Consider the following 19,835-nt stretch of genomic DNA (forward strand, 5'->3'; position numbering starts at 1 on the left):
CCCTAGAAAAAATGATCGAATCATCCGCATAAAATAAATGAGAAACGGGACAACTCGACCTACTAATCTGAACACCATGAATGTAACCCACTGCTTCCTCTTTGAACACAATAATCTCGACAAAATCTTGGAACCCATAATAAAAAGAAACGGAGATAACGGGTCACCTTGCCTTAAACCACGACCTGCTTTAAACCACCCTACAGGACTCCCATTGAGAATGAAGGAAAATGAAGTAGTGGATAAACATTGAAACACCAAATGCACATTTTTTTCTGAGAATCCCATTCGACGCATAATTGTGATTAAAAAATGCCATTCCATACGATCATAAGCCTTGGACATATCTAGCTTCATAGCCATCAAGCTTCCATTCCCCCTTTTTTGTTTCATCGTATGAAAAAGCTCATGCGCAAGCACCACGTTCTCTTGAATGATCCTTCCCGGCATGAAACCCGTTTGATTTAGGCTGATAAAGTTACTGAGAATTACCTTCAAACGATCCGCCAAATTTTTTGAGATGACACGATAGATAACATTACACAAGCTTATAGGGCGCATTTGATACTTATTGACATTGTTTTATTGCATGCATTAAAAATCAATTAAATTGCCTACTAGACAAGAGTTGGTCACTGCCAAAGCTCGCTCAACATTTTAATACTCTTCTTGTGCCTTTGTTAGCAACTCAGACGATGCATCAATAATCTATAAATTTTAATGAGATATGTCATCAATATCATAAAATCAATGCAAAAACAATCCAGTTCAACTAAATAGCAATTCAATCAGTTGAAAACCAATGCAATTCAAAATAAACTGATAAACTCACTTGTTAAATGGATGTGCAAAAACCAATGCACTTCAACTAAAAACTAATGCAAATCAGTTAATAACAAATGCAATTCAAGTAAACTGATTAACCCACTTGTTAAATGGGAGTGCAAAAATCAATGCACTTCAACTAAAAACTAGTGCAATTCACTTAATAACCAATGCAATTCAAATAAATTGATTGACCCACTTGTTAAATGGGGTTGCAAAAAACCAATGCAATTGACATTCATATACTTTTACTTACATTATTTGATGCCATACCACTACCTGCCAAGGACAGTAGTTCAAAGAACCTAATTTCATTCTCCCCCGCTCCAGACCATACAATTGTGCTGAAAGAAAATGGCGCCAATCAAATATTAAGCTTCAAACCAATGCAAAAGAAGTAACTAATTAAAAAGTAGGTTACCCCTCTTTCGCATATTCTGAAAGTTGGGCAAATTTTTTTTGATCTTCATTTGCCAGTAATGGTATTGTTGGCAGTGGTAGGTTACCCCTCTTTCGCATATTCTGAAAGTTGGGCAAATTTTTTTTGATCTTCATTTGCCAGTAATGGTATTGTTGGCAGTGGGACTTTCTTCATCTTCTTAGTAACATTGTTTTGGGGTATGAAATCTTCAAGATCTTTACATTCATTTTTGGCAATTTGTTCCTCATCAATCACCCTCTTTGTTGTGTAGAATGGATTATACTTGTCTTCGTACTGAAAGTCTAAAATTATCAATGGTCTTCTTGATCGAGTTTGCACATTTTTTATCATAGATCTTGTCTTCTCGTTTTGCTTGCAAGTCGTTTCTTTCTTGGTTCTCTTAGGTGGAGGACTTGGAGTTGATGGTGCAGTTTCGTTCTTTTCTTCTTCAGTCCTGTGATTTAGACGCTTAACCAACACCAGGTTTACTTCTCTTAGATGTTGCAAGCTCCCGGACATCTCATCAATTTTTTTTGTTTTTCTTCGTTATCAGTTTTCAAATTCTCATTTTCATCTCTTAAAGCATGTAAGCGAAGGAAAACATCCTTCAAAATATCATCATTCTCCTTTAAACTCCACTTCAATGTAGCTTCTTCTTCATTAGGCACACTGTCATTTTTTTTATCTTCACGTAAATCTGGAGGTCTTAAAGTAGTGCATTATACACCACTTATCTCTTCAATGCAGACTTCAACATCTTCATTAACAATGTAATCATTCACAATTTCTCGTTCATTGTCATCTGTGGTTTCATTTGCATCTTCATCATCAGCTACTCCCTCTAAATCACCTTCTTCGGCATCTCCATCATCTGAAACGTTCCCTGAACCCCCTTCATCTGCATATTCATCATCTTTACCTTCCTCATCATCCACTTCCTCATCTTCCCCTTCATCATTGCTTGATTCGTAGCTCCCAGAGCTAACTTCTTGATTTGAGGCTTCAATTATTATTGTCTCCTCCTCAGTACGGACTAGTTCAGATGGATACACCAGGTATAAAACAATGACATTGTTTGCAATAAGGAATTTAATCTATAGACATATATTTAAGTACAAATTTAAGCCTATGACATTGAATTCAAGATCAATGTAATTATAGAATTTGTAATTAAATTGAGGTAGTTGTTACCTGTCCATGCTTTAATTTGATGATGTATTGGATTTTGAAGTCCTTTGGAAACTTCTTCAGGTCCCACTTTAGAAATCTTGGGAATAGGCCATTCTCAATTAGAGTGATAGTAGTTGTGTGCTTGCAATACCAATACTGCGCATATGCAAATAATTAGTTCAATAACTACTTCATATATATGTATAGGCACATGATTTTACTTATCGACATAAGCGTAACACATCCATTTACTTTTCAGGAGCATTGCCACATTTTCTAGTTGATTCCATCAAGTAACTAGCAATGACCTTTGACCAATTGAAATTCTTCATATACTCTAGATCTTCAACGTATGGGATGAACCCCCGCGACAATCCATCCGAGAAGGTGGAAAAGAGTAGTGTCAAGCATAGGTGTAGCATTATCCACCTAGCAACATCCTGTGCATCAACTTCACGTACACCTATTGCTTTATCTATTGCAGACTTAAGAGTAGTTGCTTTCATAATTTTTACTTCCTTTGCAAAAGTCCTTTTCACAAACTCTGAATCAGTTAGTTTCCTTTGTCTAGCAATGGCCATCTCAATATCTCCCGAGCATACCCCAAATATAAGTTCAACGTCATTCGCAGTAACGTTTAACTTCTTTCCCCCCAAAATGAAGGCTTCTCTTCTGCTGTCATATGTACGGATGATATCACAAATTATATTATCAGTCTCCCTGGTCTTTACTTCTGGTGTTCTCCCTACCCATTGCTTTAATAAATTCCAACATGGTGTCTTTTTCAACCACTTCTTATGCTCCCTTCGCAAAGTTAAATTCTGAAGCACCGTTGCTATTGCCCCAAGATTTGATTTGTACTGAGGCGGGTAATCTTTGACCATGTTTATTTGACAGGCCTATAAAATAAAGATGTCAGTAAGATCACATTGTCGTTAAGAACAATGCAATAAACATTTCCATGCAATGCAGTAAGTTATATTTAAGTCAATGGACAAGCTCAACTTCGTGTGATCCACCTAAAAAATCCATGCACATTTACATGCACTGCAATTCAAGTTAAATGGGGTTGTAAAACAATGCAACTAACAAAAGGAATAATGCAAATCAGTCAATAAGTCTCCCTAATAAAAAATTGGTGGACATGCTCAAATAGGTCTCAGTTTACTCAAAATCCCCTACGAAAATCAACACTGTAGTGCAATGCAATTTCAATGAAATGGGGCAGTAAAACACTGCAATTGACAAAACTAGCAATGCAAATCAGACAATAAGTCTACCTAATTAAACAATGCATTGAAACAAAAAGTTTTGGACATGCTCAAATAGGTATGAGTTCCCTCAAAATCACTGGTTCTGAAGGGAGAAAAGAAATCTTACTGTTAAAACAATGCAATTACGCACATAATCAATGCAATTGACCATAGTGTCGAGGCCATGTTAAGAGGGCTGTGAGTTCCTTAAAAAACCATAGCCAATTAAACATTGGGGTGCAATACAAGTTATTGGAAAAACTTAGCTTGGTGTGACCCCCTAAAACATTCCTACACATTTCCATGCAATGCAATTCCATTGAAATGAGGCTGTAATAGCATAAATGTGTGTGTTATGTCAGCTTCAATTGGCATAAACAATGTATCAGACAAGAAAGCCTCCTGTGAAGAACAATGCAATGCAGCTCATCTTGGTTTATTAGGTCAGCTTTAATTGGCAAACATCGAAAAATCATTCCCATATTAACAATGCAACACACTAAATTGATTGGACCATTTCAGCTTGGTGTGACCACCTAAAACATTCATACACATTTCCATGCAATGCAATTCCATTGAAATGAGGTTGTAAAAGCATAAATGTGTGTGCAATCAGTCAAGAAGCTGTCCTAATTAAGAAATGCAATTAAGTAAATAGTCGTTGACAATCTAAGATTGGTGTGACTTCCCCAAAAATCCCCTAGCAAAATTCACAATGTTATGTATCAGACAAGATAGCCTCCCGTGAAGAACAATGCAATGATTTAATGAAGCACATCAATGGATCAGAAATGGGTTCATCCACAAATTAAACCATAACCCTACACAAAAAAACAATGCAAGGCAGCTCATCTTGGTTGATTATGTCAGCTTCAGTTGGCAAACATCGAAAAACCATACCCATATTAACAATGCAACACACAAAATTGATTGGACAATCTCAGATGGGTGTAGGTTCCCCCCAAAAATTCCTAATAGAACAAGCAATGCAAAGAAAGCTGAAATAGCTGAATAAAAGGTATAACCTTGAAGTTCTTTCGTCGTCACCCTTATTTTCAGCTTAAAATGCATCTACGTATAGACACGAAAGTCATCAACGATGCAGAGCCACAAGTATCTTTAGGTTATCACTAAATAGATCACAATACCTTGAAATTTTTCTTCCCATCGCACTGATTTTCACCTACACAGCAATCTTTAAACAAGGACAATGACTCTGATCATCTCCATTAACATAATCGATGATGAAGAACACAAGAAACAGGAGGAAAAGCTTCGAACATGGCAAAACGGGAGGAGCAAATGGGTTTGGGTTTCGTTTTCAATGTAAGAGTGTTTTGGGCATTAAATGCTCTCCCCAATTCTCGAGCTTCATTTCAAATTTAATATTTCAAATTTGCATTGTTGGCAAGCTGACTAGGATTGCCACATCGACTTGGGCAATGTTGGGACCAATTTACTTGGGCCATTTAGCAACTCCGCTTTAGTTATTATTATTTGTTAAAACGATGTAACTTTTAGAAAGTAAGTTTGAATAATAATTTATTAATATTTGACAAATTCAACATTGCACAAGTATCCCACATCGTAAAACAAAGAAAGATGAGTACAAGGAAAACTTTTAAAAAGCACAAATAAGTCTGAGAATTGGACCCTTAACATTAAATTAAGTTTTTTTAGTCGGGACCCGATAGCCTAAAAATTATTAAAGTAATGACCCAGGACCCGACCTTGTGATTAATTTATCGGGTCGGGTCCGACCCGGATCGATAAAATTGATATCAAACCCGTCTGATAAGCATCGGATTGGTTCGGGTCATCGGGTCGGACCGGGTTTGGATACCCGATGGACACCCTTACATATAGGTATCGACTGTGGCAAATTTAAGTCATGAGAAGGATTTGGCCTATCAGACTCTAATAATAGTCTATTTGACTATTTTGAGGTAGTTTCACCAGGCTTTTGAATGGCGGCCTTAAGGCTTTGAAGTCCAATTAATAGGTTGGCCCATTGGGCCAATTTATTTATGTCGACCAGATTCTAAGTTTGATTAGGTTGACTAGCAGGTTTGACCGAATAAATAAGTGGGCTCATGGCCCAATGGACCCTTACAGGCCAAAAAAATAATGACAATCTAATAATTATTTTAGATATTTTAATAAACCGCTATATGTCGGTACATTATTTTTAATAGATCGAGGAGACACAATAAAAAGCGTAGTGTTATTTGCACTGCTATCGAGGTAGGGGTGCACATGGGTCGGGTTGGGTCGGGTTTATGGACATATCTCACCTGACCCGCATGGGGTCGGGTTAGTGTTTTACCAACCCTCACCTGACCCTCTTTTGATGTCGGGTTGGGTCGGGTTGGGTCAAACGGGTTGGGTCGGGTCAATGAGGTCGGGTCGGGTTATAGAATAATATGTCAATGTTAATACTTAATAGAAAAATACTCCAAAAAATAGTCTAAAAACCTGCTTTGGTTGATACAGATTGCAGAATAATAGAAATTAGAAACATCATTTCACATTCATCCACTCCAATCTGCTCATTAAATTGCAGACTTGCAATAGTCCAAAATAATCCAAAAATACCAACAGTTCAAACAAATGACAGTTCACAAATTGACAAAATTTAACAATAGTCCATACTCTAAATTCTAAAATATGCAAATACATCATACAATACTAATTAGTAATCAGAAAATTAAACAGTTTTCTAGTACATTTTCTTCAAATTCTTCATTCTTCACTCTTCACTCTTCAACAATCACTTGTTAGATGAAAAAAGTACATCAAGTTATAAACCTATAATAGCAGTAGAAAGTAATGGTAATGGAAAATTGAAAAGCAAGTTTACAAAACAGTAGTTACCTTACCTTTTGCACTGCTCAATGCTCATTCCATGATAGCAAGGTCACACTCCACCATAATTTCAGGCAAACCCATTTCTAGATTTAAAAACAAGCAGATTAAGTTAATTAATTGTATATAGTCAAACAAAAATGTATAAGATTATATAAAAAAGGTAGAAAGTTAGTTACCATTTTCAATTTCTTGTAGTTTCTCAACATCTTCCATCTCCGCTTCAATGTCCATTGAAAATGGTTTCTCCCTTAACCAATTTTGTGCACATACAAGGACCTCCACTGTTTTTGGAGATAAAGAGCTTCTATATGGCCCAATAACTCGACCACTAGTGCTAAAAGTAGACTCTGAAGCAATGGTAGATACTGGTATAGCTAACACAGCCCTAGCCACACGAGAAAGAACAGGGTATTTGCTGCCATTGACCTTCCACCAAGCTAATACGTCAAACTTTTCACTATAGTTCTCACAAGTCTCATCCAAATACCTCCCCACCTCTGTCTGATTTACCAAACTCTCATCAGCTCTCATTCTCATGGCCACCCTTGAAGCAAACATCCTCACACAATCTTCATCATTGTCCTCAACCCTCATTAATTTATTAGGTGGTTGAATTTGGTCAAGACTCTCTCCTCTATCATCTGTACCATCATTAAAGTGATCAAACAATTTTGTCAATGTGTCTTTCACTTTCTCCACCATAACCTCCCTTTTAAATTGATCATAGATCTCCTCAAAGCAATATTTCAGATATTTTAGCTTATAACGAGGGTCAAGGACAGCAGCCACATATAATAGGTAATTCATATTGTCCAAATTATCCCAATATTTATCAAATTTTAACTTCATCCGATCAGCCATAAGTTTCATGTCAACGTCATCACTTTTGCCCATGTCCAACAATCTACTATGTAGTGAGACAATCTCAATGAAAAATGAATTTGAACTCACAGTTTTAGAAGTAGAGAACCTCAAGGTCATATGGTAAAAAAGTTTCAAAAACCACACAAGTGACCTAGCATGCTTCCAATCTTGTTCATTGGGTGGCCCAATGTTCTTGTTAACTTTCCCTTTCCCTTTCTTCACACTACTACCACTTGCCATATCACCAATGTCACTTTTCTCAAAATATTTACAATATCGTCTATCATCCGCCTCAAGCCTCTTAAATGCCTTTTCATACTTAATAGCCACATCCAACATAAAGTAAGTGGAATTCCATCGAGTTTCCACATCCAAACACAAAGATTGCTTGCAATTGATCTTCACTTTATCCACACACTTTCTAAAAGAAGATAACCTAGAAGGTGAGGACCTTACATATCGAATTGAATTACGAATTTTTGTAATGGATTCATCATGCTCATCCAACCCATCCCTAACAATGAGATTTAGAATATGTGCACAACAACGCATGTGAATAAACTCATGACCCAAGACGGTTCCCTTCCAATCCCTAGTGACAAGTTTCAAGTGCCTAATTGCTGAATCATTTGAACTTGCATTGTCTACTGTGACAGTGAATAATCTCTCTATTCCCCAATCTAACAATAACAATTCAATGGCCAACCCAATCACCTCGCCTTTGTGACTTGAAATTTGAACAAAGTTAATGATTCTTTTGTTCAAATTCCAATCACTATCAATCCAATGCGCGGTGATACACATATAGTTTATATTTTGAATTGATGACCAAGTATCGGTCGTGATACACACCATTTCATTTTTTAAGTGTTTTTTCAATTTCTCCCTCTCTTCCATAAATACCTTCATACAATCCCTAGCAACTGTCATCCTAGAAGGAAGTTTGAATAATGGTTGAAGTGACTCAACAAAGTTTCTAAACCCTTCACCCTCCACACACCTAAATGGCAACTCATCAATGATTACCATTTTAGCCAACTCCTTCCTAGCAACTTCTACATTAAAGTTGACAGCCCGGAGATTGACACCATCAGAAGAACCATCTTCCTTCTTCACAGATTTTAAAGATAGAGTTTTCTGACCTTTCGGTAATTTCCTAAATGGAGACTTCACACACTTGTGAAAATGATTTTTCAAGTTTGTGATTCCATGTGATTTTGATGCACACAAATATGTAGTACCACAGTATGCACATTTAGCACTTTCAGGTGGACCTACGATGTATTTATAATGATCCCATACCCAAGAAGTACGCCTACCCTTGCGTCCGCTTCGCTTAGGAGGGTTGTCCTCCTCCTCCTCCTCCTCATCCTTATGATTGTTCACATCTTCAGTTTCAGATTGTTGTTCTTGTGGATTTGGCTCTTTCATGACAGCTGTCATGTCTTCTTCGGCACCCAAAGTTTGAGGATTCTGACTCACTAGATCAGCCATATTTCTCAACCTAAAACAATGGCAATGTAATTAGATATATAGAACACAATCCATAAGGTAAAAACAATGAGACAATCAAGTCTGGTATAGTGATATTTCTCAACCTAAAAGATTAAGATATCTACATTTTTAAGAGAATAAAAAATAAAAAAAAAAAAAAGGCATGAGATACAAACCTGGAATTGAAATTTAATGAAATGGAGGGCTTGGATGTAGTACAAAAATCTGCTTTGTAGTGAGACAGAGAGGCCTGAGTTGTTGTCTTGCTGATTGAGATAGAAGTGAGAGACGGAGAGGTGAGAGGCTGATAGTGATAGCTGAGAAATTAGGATTAGCCGATTAGGGTTGCCACTTGCCAGGTTGGGTTAGAACTTAGAGGCTAATTGTTTGCCTTAGTATTTAGTGGGTTGGGCTTTGTGTAATGGATTGGTTATTTGGGCCTCAACTCTTAAACACAAAACAAGTATTAGAGTAGTATGGGCTTATAATTATATATCAATATAAAGGATAAAAAGACATAGTATCATTGATATGAGATCGGGTCGGGTTAATAAGGGTCGGGTTGGGGTACATGTCTCATCCGACCCGTATAAGGTCGGGTTGCCCTCTAACCAACCCTTAACCAACCCTCAACTATGTGGGTATGGGTCGGTTTACGTGGGTCGGGTCGGGTCAATGAGGTCGGGTCGGGTCAAAGTCAGGTTTTGTGCACTCCTATATCGAGGTAGGGGTTCCTCCTTTCTTTGGTCTCTTGTGCCTAACTATTCTCTTTATTGGTATATATTTTAGTACATTTTGTTTCATGTACTAATAATGGTAAGATTTCTATTGTCATAGGAAATATTTGTGATTGGTTACATAGTGTGGTTCATTATTCACATGCATTTTTATATGGTTGATTGTGGATATTGTGGTTGGGATTGATATATATGATTGTTGCTTGTGGACCACAATTTGTGGTGCTGATTATTATTGGGTACTGATAGTGGACTTGGACTTCGGATTGTGGATTTGTACTAAGGATCATGGATTTGGATTTCAAATGGTTGATCGGCTTCTGGGTCGTGTAATACCTTCAGACATGATTTTGGTGCTTGATTTTATTTTCTTTGGTTGGTGGACACATCGACTGATTCGATCATTATTCCGCTTATTTTCTTTATTGACTATTTATTATGTTATTGTGATATTTATTGTTTACTGCCTTTTATGATATTATGTTATTTCTTATTTATTATCCTCTTAGATGATTGTATTGGTTGTTGTGGTTTGTGGTGTTGTGATAGTCTTGTTTTTGTTGTCTGGCCAATTGTGGTTTGTGGTGTAATGATGGCCTTGTTGTCATTGTTTGGCCGATTGGATGTGGATGATTTGTGGCGCTAGGACATGGTTTGAGCGCCACGGCGTCAAACGATAATTTCGGACTGCCATGTGCTGCCATTGATTTGTTGTGGATGATTTTGAACGCCATAACTTCTAATGATAATTCCATACTGTAGTGTGTTGTCTTTGATTGTTGTGGATGATTTTGAGCGCGACATCTCTGATGGTTGTTTCGGACTACTATGTGCTACCTTTAATAGATGTGGATGATTTGAGCACCACGACCTCAGATGGTGATTTCGAACTATCGTGTGCTGTTATTGGATTGTTGTGTCAGATGAGTTGTGATGTGTAAGATTGCATAAAAATATTGCATAATCATATATAATGGATTGTTGATATTGATTATGGCACGAACATATGATTTATCGTCTGCCATATATATTTATTTGCTGGTGTATATGTATGGTTGGTTATATTCATGGCATGATTCATATTGATTACTATCTGCCACTTTAATTTTGGTTGTTTAGATTGCTTGCTCTTTGATAATGTAGATTTAATCTACTCTATACCTTGTTCGGTTACTTTAGTATTCGTTTGTCGTTTATTTTTGTTGTCTGATTTTTGCCCACTCGAGTACCTATCACATAGGTATTTAGATTCTTGTCGAGTACTTACCCCAACTGGGCTATATAGCTCACCCTTTCTTTGTTTCTCTACTATTAGGTGAGTTCATTGTGGAAGACCAACTTTTGGTGGCGTGATTGTGGTGACATGGATATTAGGTTCTGTAGGGTTATGGGTAATTTTTGATAGATTGTTGTCATTTCAGGTTCCGCATATTCGATTCTGTTTTTGTTTGATTTGAACATTTTTATCATTTATTTTTATAGTAAATGCATTTTGAAGAGTTTGGAACTTCGGAATGAGTCGTTATATTTTGTGTTGAATTGTGGATTGAATAAATGATTTAACACAACCGGTAACTCGTGCCTAACTAAGCTGAGCTCTGGGGAATAGGCAAAGGAATCAAAGCCGTGAGGGTTTAGGATTGAGCAAAGATCTCGGCCCAAGATTCATGGGGTCTAAAATTGAGCAAAGCTCTCGGCCCAAGATTTTTTTGTCAGAAGTAGGCTATTGGAATTGTATACGTCAATATCTAAGATAAGGCTCCGGATGTCCTGCTAGGTGTACTTATAACCTAGTTAAGTAATAACCTTTTTGTAGTATAGTGACGAGTGGCATAGGATGAGAAAGATTGTGGCAATAAAAAATAGAAATGATATAAAATGTGCATGTGAGAAGGATGTTGACGTATAAGATAAAGGCAAGTGTCAAAACATTTACCATGGAGAGATAGTGATATCTTTTAAAGATATAAGCATGGAGTGTAAGAATGTATAAATTTGTGGACTTTATCATTGTATTTATTCTTTTATTAAACACACGAAATGCATGACTGTTAACTAAATACCCAAGAAATATTCCTTCACTACTCCGAGAGTCAAATTTACCAATATTTTCATAATAATTTAGGATGAAACATTGATTCTTAAAAAATTCGAAATATTTTACCATGTGTTTCTTACCTTCCCATAGTTTACATTCCCATAGTTCATAGCAAGTGACTTTGGTATCAGGTCTTCTGTGCACACAATTTGTGGTGTAGCAAGTGGAGTCTTTGCATCAATCATCGTTCTAGTTATCTCTTACAAAACTCAATTTTTTTTTCACAATTCCATTTTGATGTGGTATTTTTGGGGTAGAGAACTCATGTTTGATTACATGTTTCTTACAAAAGGTATCAAACTTAACATTCTCAAACCTTGTACCATGATCCAGAGGTTTGGGTCTATTATCTATATATGCTTTTGGTAATCCGTACAATTTACTCATATAAATTCCGATTGATGTGATTCTTGAATTAAAATGTAGTTAAGATATTAAGAAACATTTCATATTTAGAATACTTAAACTAATTCAAATTTGATCAATTATGTGTATGAAGTTGTTGCACCTGTGCAGATATGAAACTGTGATGTGTGAGTTTTCCTTACTAAATTGAGTGACCATATGTGCGAATCATGATTGAAAATTTGCATGAATTTATAAATGAATTAAATTGATTTATTATGTATAAATTAGAATTTTCTGGGTTGGTATTGATTATGGTTAACCTAAGTATTTTCAATGAAGCTCTTTTGAGTTTACATACAAATTGGAGAGTTTTACCTCCAATTTCTTTGTTAAGTTAAATCATTTGAACATCTTGTGAAGCTTATGAATCTGTTTGGATAGTGTTTGATCTACAGTATCCGAAGAATGAGCTTGGAGCTTTAAGGTGCCAAGAAAATTCTATGGTTTCAATAACTATCCACTAAGACATTTGATCAACATTTTGATCAAGTTGAATGAATCCAGCTTTGAGGCTATGGTTATGGACTTCATGGATATACGATTGACATTTATCAAGTGAAGGTTATAGCTGTGCTAAGTGTGTGACAAATTGGACCTGATTATATGAAGTAGTGTGCAAGTTCATGAGCTATGGGCATAGTGAAGTGTTGGAAATAACAGCTAGCATATTGCATGTATAAACGTTGCAGTTACAATTATATGTATCAAGTAATCAACAGATGTAATAAACCGAGCACAATAACAAATATATTATGAGCAATTATATCAACATGCATGAACTCAGTAACATAAGTTGATCAAGCAGCTGGATAGGAGATGAGGGAGCGAGGTACGTTTTAGCGAATCTCCTTAAAGAGAATTTGTCCTAGCCAATTGGCGTATTTTCTTTCTGAACAATCTCTTCCCAAGATACAACGCTCCACACCACGAGTAAGCGGCACAGCAATACCAGTGGACTTAATCGAACCAAATAAGAATAGCACTCTCAGACAGAAAGAACACAGACCCAAGGGAGAAAGAAGGATGAATTGTTTATGGTGTCTTTTGGACTTGCTGTCAAGTTCTCCTTATATAGGAGAGCCCAACAACCACTAGCCTAGAAAAATCAGTGATCCACGCTGATTTTCGGGCCTAACTCTCTCAACTGCCTTGACCAAGTAGTGGGCCACAGATATTGTGGCCCAGACTCAACAAGTTTGAGAAGGTCATGTCTACATTCAATATATTTGGATTACTAATTGGCCAAAAAATAAAAAAGACTTTTGTGCAAAAAATTAGGAGACATTGGGCCTACGAAATCCCAAGTCCACGTGTGGCGGGCAGGAGCAAGCGCGTGTGTGTATTTTCATTCCAAGCCCATAGTGGAGAGACTCTCACTCCTACAAAAGCTTGGGTGCCCTTGGATCCAATGCCTTCATACAAATATTAGGCTTATAAACACAACATCCACATTGTATTTCTCCAATGTAGGATTCTCATACACACGCTTATTGCACTTCGTTCTTCATGATTAACATGGCTATTTTAGAGTCAATTTCCATTCAACCAAAAAATGGTTTTGGACCGTATTAAACTTCAAACTCTTCCCTTCATATTGAAGATTAACACCCATCATTTATTATTCAATGACTCTCATTAATTAGTCATTAAATTTAGGTCAAACTATGGTTGACCACCATTTTTCCAACAATACCCATATTGAATGGAAACAGACGACAACTCAGACACGGGAATACGTTTGAGAGTGCAATAGAATCAATACTGCATCGAGATAGGTAGCTTTTGGCTTTGAACCTTCTCTAGTGAAAGCCTATTGAACTTACTTAACTAGTCAGTGGACTGACGCCTTGAACTGCCAGTTGTTTTTGTAAGCCTAGTCAACAGACCTCACACAACACTGATCCAATTCATAATTGATTCTTGATTGTGTTCATTATTTCGGCCATGAACGTCTTGGGTTCAGTGAGTGCTTTAGAAAATAACGCCTTAAAATACTTTCATAGAGCCGACCATTTTCTTCACTCACATTGGTGATTTCCTATCAAGAGTATCCTCCAATACTCCACTTGTTTATCACAAGATATAGGAATCATTAAAAGCATAGCTTAACCTTATACACACTAGCAGCACTTTGTGCATCATAGGAAAGGTTGGAGTAAAACTCCGTACTTCTCACACTTAAGTTACACCCAACTTGTGTTGTCCTATTGAACCTAGTCCCTAGGATCTTGAATCGCTAGGCTAGGTTTCCATCAAGATAACATATTAAATGAAGGCTTTCAAGCCCAATCCCCTCGATGCACAGTCTATCACCTCTCGACTGAAACCTTTTATAAATGGATCCGTAAGATTTTCATTAGACTTCACAAAGTCTATGGAAATTATTCCACTCGAGAGTAACTGCCTAACAGAATTATGCCTTCGACGAATGTGTCGAGACTTACCGTTATATATCATATTTATGCTCGTGCAATTGTAGCTTGACTATCGCAATGAATGCAGATTGCAGGCATAGGCTTTGGCCATATTGGAATGTCCTCCAAAAAGTATCGAAGCCACTCTGCTTCTTCACCGGCTTTATCAAGAGCAATGAACTCCGATTCCATCGTCGATCGTGTAATGCAAGTTTAGTTTGAGGACTTCCATGATACAGTTGCCCTTCCAAGAAGAAATACATAACTACTAGTTGATTTCGATTCCTCCGAATTTGAAATCCAATTGGTGTCACTATATCTTTCTACAACAGCAGGGTATTTATCATAGTTCAAAACATTATTTATTGTTTTATTTAGATACCCTAATACTCTCAATAGAGCTTTCCAATGCTCATGTCTAGGATTGCTCATATATTTGCTAAGTTTACTAACAGAATACGCAATATCCGGTCTCGTGCAGGTCATGATATACATGACACTGCCAATAATGCGAGAGTAATCTAGCTGATTAATTTTATTTTCAGTATTCCTATGTAAGACCAGACGAGGGAGAAAAGGAATGTTCGCATCCTTGATGCCATGTCCTTTGAACCGTTCAATCACTTTCTCAATATAGTGTGATTGAGATAAAGCTAGGCCTTCCGAAGATTTGAGAATCTTAATGCCTAGTATCACATCCGCTTCACCCATGTCTTTCATGTCAAAGTTCTTCGATAGCATTTTCTTGGTTTTGCTGATGATCTCAACACTACGACCAAGATCAGCATATCATCAACATTACACACTATTGTTCATAGTTTTTGTGTAAACGAATTTGTCGCACTCGTTGATTCAAAATCCGTCTCGAATCATTACTTGATCAAATTTCTCATGTCATTGTTTTGGAGCTTACTTAAGCCCATACAATGACTTGACAAGTCTACACACTTTGTGTTCTTGTCCTTTGACTTTGAAACCCTCAGGTTGTTCCACATAAATCTCCTCATTGAGTTCACCGTTTAATAAAGTGGTTTTTACATCCATTTGATGTATCACCAATCCATATAGCGAAGCTATCGAGATTAACATTCGAATAGATGTAATCCTCATGACTGGTTCATAAGTATCAAAGTAGTCTAGACCCTCTTTTTGTCCATACCCTTTGGCTACAAGCCTTGCTTTGTACTTATCAATAGATCCGTCAACTTTTAGCTTCTTTCTAAAGATCCATTTACATCCAATTGGTTTATTCCCGGGTGAGAGATCAACCAATTCCCAAGTATGGTTACTTAGGATGGATTCTAGCTCCCTGTCAACAGCTTCTTTCCAGAAGGGAGATTCTGGAGATGGCATTGCTTTATTATAAGTTTGAGGTTCGCTTTCTAACATGTATGTTAGATAATCTGAACCAAAGGACTTAGAGAATTTTGACCTCTTACTTATTCTTGGTTCTATTTCATCTGTCTCTCGTTCACTGATTTCTTCATTCTCAGAATTTGAATGTCTATTTTGCTTCTGAGAGGTTTCGCCTCGTTTACAAGGGAAAATATTCTCCAAAAATTATGCATCTCTTGTTTACATTATTGTATTGACATGGATGTCATCAATTTTAGATTTGTGTACCTGAAATCTGAATGCACTGCTATTTTGAGCATATCTGATGAATATGCAATCCACCCGTTTTAGGTCCGAGCTTTACTTGCTTTGGTGGAGGTATAACCACCTTAGCAAGAAACCCCTACACTTTTAAATATTTGAAGGATGGTGGTCTCTTATTCCACATCTCATATGAAATGCTACTTGTTTTCTTTTGGGGCATTCGATTAAGAATGTAATTAGCAGTCAAGACTACTTTTCCCCACAAGTTATGTGGTAACCCTGAACTTATGAGCATGGAAGTAACCATCTCTTTTAAAGTTCGGTTTTTCCTCTCAACAATTTCATTTTGTTGAGGTGTATATGGTGCTGTAGTTTGGTGGATTATTCCAAACTCAGCACACAACTCATCAAAGGGAGCAGAATCATATTCTACTTCCCTATCAGACCTTAGTGCTTTAATTTTCGTACCAAGTTGAGTCTCAACCTCATTCTTGTACTTTACAAACATGTTCATTGCTTCGTTTTTGCTAGTTAATAAATAAACATAGCAATAACAGGTACAATCATCAATGAAAGTAATAAAATACTTCTTTCCGCCTCTACTTTGAACAAATTTCAAGTCGCATAAATCTGTATGGATTAATACCAGAGCCTCAGTACTTCTTTCAATATTAGGAAAGGGCTTCTTGGCAAACTTTGCTTCAGCACATGTTTCACATTTGTGGCTGATATCCGAATTGAATTTGGGAATTAAACCTAGGTTTGACAACTTTTTCATTGTACCATAGTTTACATGTCCTAATCTACCATGCCATAGACAAGGAGACACAACCATGTAAGTTGAAGACTTCTGTTTATTGATAATAGTCTTTGGGTACAAAAATTTAGACTTTTTGTCTATTACAACACAGTTGGCTTTAAAATACCCATCATTAATATATCCATTTCCCAAATAAATCTCACCCTTAGAGGGTACAAACTTGTTTGACTCAAACACAATTTTGAATCCTTTCTTGATTAGAGTGGGCACTGAAATCAGATTCTTGTTGATGTCTGGGACTAGGGATGGCAAAAAAAAACCGATCCGAGCACTATCCGTAGGGTATCCGATCCGTTTAAAACCCGAAAACCGATCCTATAGGTTTTGGAAACGGTTTTGGTTTTGGTTTTCAAACCCGTCATGGTTTAGGGTCGGGTTTGGTTTTTGATGCAGGGTTTAGGGTACCCGAACCGTTTAATAAAAATATTCATTATAGTAATAATATTATAAATCATGTATAAAGGTATACTATTAGGATGCTAAATTATAACATGATAAAGCATATTAAAACGTATATATTTATAGAAGCATACTAATAAAACTATAAATTAGACTAAATTGAATTATAAAATCATTAAAAAAATAAATTAGAAAAAAATAAAAATATTAAAAGTTAAATGGTAAATGGGTACCCGATGATAAACGGTTATGGAACGGTTCTGGGTTTGTAAATTTAAATGGTTTTTTAAATGGTTTTGGTATAGAGTATTTTAAATGGAAATGGTTTTGGTATTTCCTAATTGGAAGGGTATCCGACCCGTTGCCATCCCTATCTGGGACATGCATCACATTTAACAGCTCAAGCTTCTTGCAGGAAGTGAACTTCAGGATCACCGTTCTGACTCCCTCGATGGTGGCTGGAGCACCATCATCTTTCTTCTCATATGTTGAGAAGAGTTCCTTGTGGACGCAGATATGTGTGGCTGCACCTGTGTTCATCCAATCTTTGGTGTTTGTCACTATGTTCACCTGAGAGATGACAACACAAAACACCTCTTGATCTTCCTCCTCCTCAACTAGGTGGGCTTGCTTTTTTCCCTTGCTATTGGCCTTGTCCTTGTTAGGACACTTCCCGTACACACACTTATTGCGCTTTGTTCTTCACGATTAACATGGCTATTTTGGAGTCAATTTTCATTCAACCAAAAAATGACTTCCAACCATATTAAACTCCAAACTCTTCTCTTTATATTGAAGATTAAGACCCATCATTTATTATTCATTGACTCTCATTAATTAGTCATTAAATTTAGGTCAAACTATGATTGGCCACCATTTTTCCAACATGAAGAAGATATGAGCTTACTTGAAGACAATAGATGCTGCCCCGGACAAGACCTAGCAAAGGAAGAGACCTCTTGGTCTCAGGCCTAACGGTTACATTCTAAAAGGCTGTGATCAGCTTTGATTCTCATCAAATAGTTAATAGTTGTTGTACGTACATAAAGAGAAGGGCTGAGATCAACAATGAAAAGTTAATCCAAAGGTCTTGCATAAGACAACACACTTGCCTGTCCAATTGGACATAAAGAGATACATGTCAAACGGCACTATTGTTAAGGGCTAGGATTTGTTTGAATCTTGCATCCAAGAGCTGAGTTTGAGAGATAAAATTGAAGGCCAAGATCAAGAGATCATTTGCATCCAACGGTTGGCATAGAAAGACAACTTGAGACAAAAGAAAGTGGTCTCCTTCCTTTCTCACTTGGAGAAGAAATAACCAAAGAGAAGAAACCTTTGCTCTCAATTTCAACAAATTCATCAAGTTAAATACTTTGTTTTTACTTCTACCGAAGCCATACTACACGGCTTCTCTACTATTTTGCTTTTGTAGAAAGGGAAGTGCTTTACATCTCTGAGCTTTGATTTCAAATATTTGAGAAACCTCATTGAGCTTCTACCCACACTCAAATAATCTCTCGATTACCTATATATTTATTCTAACACTCAAAGATATGAGAGAGTAAACGATGAAACAAAAGCTTGAAGCTGTGACATTTAAGCTCTAGTACTTTTCTTCAATTAATTTGATGTCGATTTTGTTGAGAGACTCTTATATTTATACAAAGACTTGTCTCAATTGATAAGATGATTGGAAAATAATATGATTATCATTAAATCAATCTTATCAATCAGGTTGGTTAACATCTTCATGTTTAGATTCACGTGAGTCAATTGGACCTATTAAATTGAGCTAATCAACTTCTGTTTGAGCCCATCTCTCTATTTAGATTCACACCATTATGGGCCTGTCTAGATTACCGTTATGGGCCTGTCTATGTTAATATTAAATTCATTCTGTATTTATTTTTCTGTCACTTCATGTAACCGTTGTCTCTATTCAAACTTGTATATATATAAAGACTAGTCGTGTACCCGTGCTATGCACGTTTTTTATTGATCTTTTTAAAATATATCTGTATTTTAGTGTGAGGTAATAAAAATATTATTGTCACTGTGTTTCCCATGAATAAAGAATGTTGGTATAATTTTTCTTAGAAAGAATGTTTGTATAATTCGCTATTATCTATTACTTTCACTTTTTTAAAACATTTGACAGTTTGTGGTAATACTCATTATATCTGTAGATGGCTCCTTCTTTTAGCCTATGTCGGAATTGGTCGGTTTGATGTCTTCGAATCATTACGTGCATTAGCATTTTTTTTTGAAAAAAATTAGACAACAGCAAACAACCTTAATATAGAACAAAGCCTAGGATGATGTGAATTGGTTAGAGAATGTACTGGGGACTTTAACACATAACATGCATACCCTCTTTGTGTAAAAGCAACATATCTATACTCAGCGGTTCATCGTCATTTTTGGTGTTTACAGAATCTCATATTCTCGTGATCCTCACGATC

Source organism: Tripterygium wilfordii, chromosome 20 (assembly GCF_013401445.1).
Source record: "Tripterygium wilfordii isolate XIE 37 chromosome 20, ASM1340144v1, whole genome shotgun sequence".
NCBI classification, from domain to species: domain Eukaryota; kingdom Viridiplantae; phylum Streptophyta; class Magnoliopsida; order Celastrales; family Celastraceae; genus Tripterygium; species Tripterygium wilfordii.